Below are 1462 nucleotides of genomic sequence, written 5' to 3'. Positions count from 1 at the left end.
ATTAAATATCACGGGAAGTGAGCTGGCATTTCCATGGCAACTGATGTATAGAAATAGTTTTCTGTCTCACGATGTGTCAGCTGTCTAGAGTTCACCCAGCGCTGCGTGGGTTAACCATTTGCCACAGGGCACAGCTAGGGTTGATTGTCAAGCAAATACTTTGCAGCATCTTCTGGCTGTGAAAGGGTTAACGCCCAGTGTGTGTCTCCTACTCTCTCTCTCTCTCTCTCTCTCTCTCTCTCTCTCTCTCTCACTCACTTATATACAGTATATCCTACTCCAGGGGTAGCCATCTCGAGTCCTCAAGAGCTGCCAACAGGTCAGGTTTTCCGGATATCCCTGCTTCAGCACAGGTGGCTCAATCAGTGGCTCAGTCAAAGACTGCATCATCTGTGCTGAAGCAGGGAAATCCTGAAAACCTGACCTGTTGGTAGCTCTTGAGGACTGGAGTTGGGTACCCTAAGGCTACCCTGTCACTCTCTCTTACTTTATCTTGCCTACTCTCTCTCTCGCGCTCCCTCGCGCTCCCTCGCAACAGAACAGTTAAACTGGTCTTGGCAATTGAAGGTGAGAAAAGCAGGCCGTGAAAAGGGGTTTGAAAAATGGCCCCCGTTAAGGTCTGACACCCGTGAATAACAGCTTCGTGAAGTGCAAATTTATTCTGGCGAACAATAGTTGCAGAAACACAAGGGGTCTGTTTATCAGCGCGCAGGAAACGGCCCAGAGCCATTTATTCCCTAGAGGGAAAAAATAAAATAACTTTTCAATATATTGTCTGCAAACATTTCATTACCTTCAAAAGCAAAAGATCAGGTCTTCAGTGCAATACTCTGTCTTATCAAAAACTCGTTGTCTTCCACTCTTAGCTCTTTGGCTAATGATGGAACCATAATTACTTCTCAAGAAGAAGCAGGATAATTAGGGGTCTGATGGGATGACTCACTCTCTCTCTCTCTTTTTCTATCAACCTTTATCCATCTTACTTCCTCTATCCTAAATGCTATTTGTTTTTTCTTGATATCTTCACCCTCACATTTTCTCTCTCCTCTGTCACACACTCTCCCTCATGCTCTCTTTCCATCCCCTTCTTTCTCCCTCTCTGCTTCACCCTCACACTTTCTATCTCTCTCCCCCCTCCTCTCTCACACTTTCTCTCTCCCTCCCTCTCTCTCTCTCACACTTTCTCTCTCCCTCCTATCTCACACTTTCTCTCTACCTTCTTTGCCTCTCACACTTTCCCTCTCCCTCTATTTTTAGATTGAATGGTATTGCAAACATTCTAATAAGAAAAATGTAAAGCAACATGCATTGCTGGCCACACAGGCAGTGAAGGGGTTATTCCCCCCCCCTCCCTCTCTGGGGGGCAGATCCCAAATAACCTCACACTCACCCAAGAATTCACATCCTAATACTCCCCCGCTTGCTGTTTCTTAATGGGAAGTTAATCAGTGTTTCTGCATTT

This window comes from Ascaphus truei, chromosome 8 (genome assembly GCF_040206685.1).
Source record: "Ascaphus truei isolate aAscTru1 chromosome 8, aAscTru1.hap1, whole genome shotgun sequence".
Taxonomy (NCBI): domain Eukaryota; kingdom Metazoa; phylum Chordata; class Amphibia; order Anura; family Ascaphidae; genus Ascaphus; species Ascaphus truei.
The sequence above is the reverse complement of the archived record's forward strand: the minus strand, read 5'-3'. Positions refer to the sequence as shown.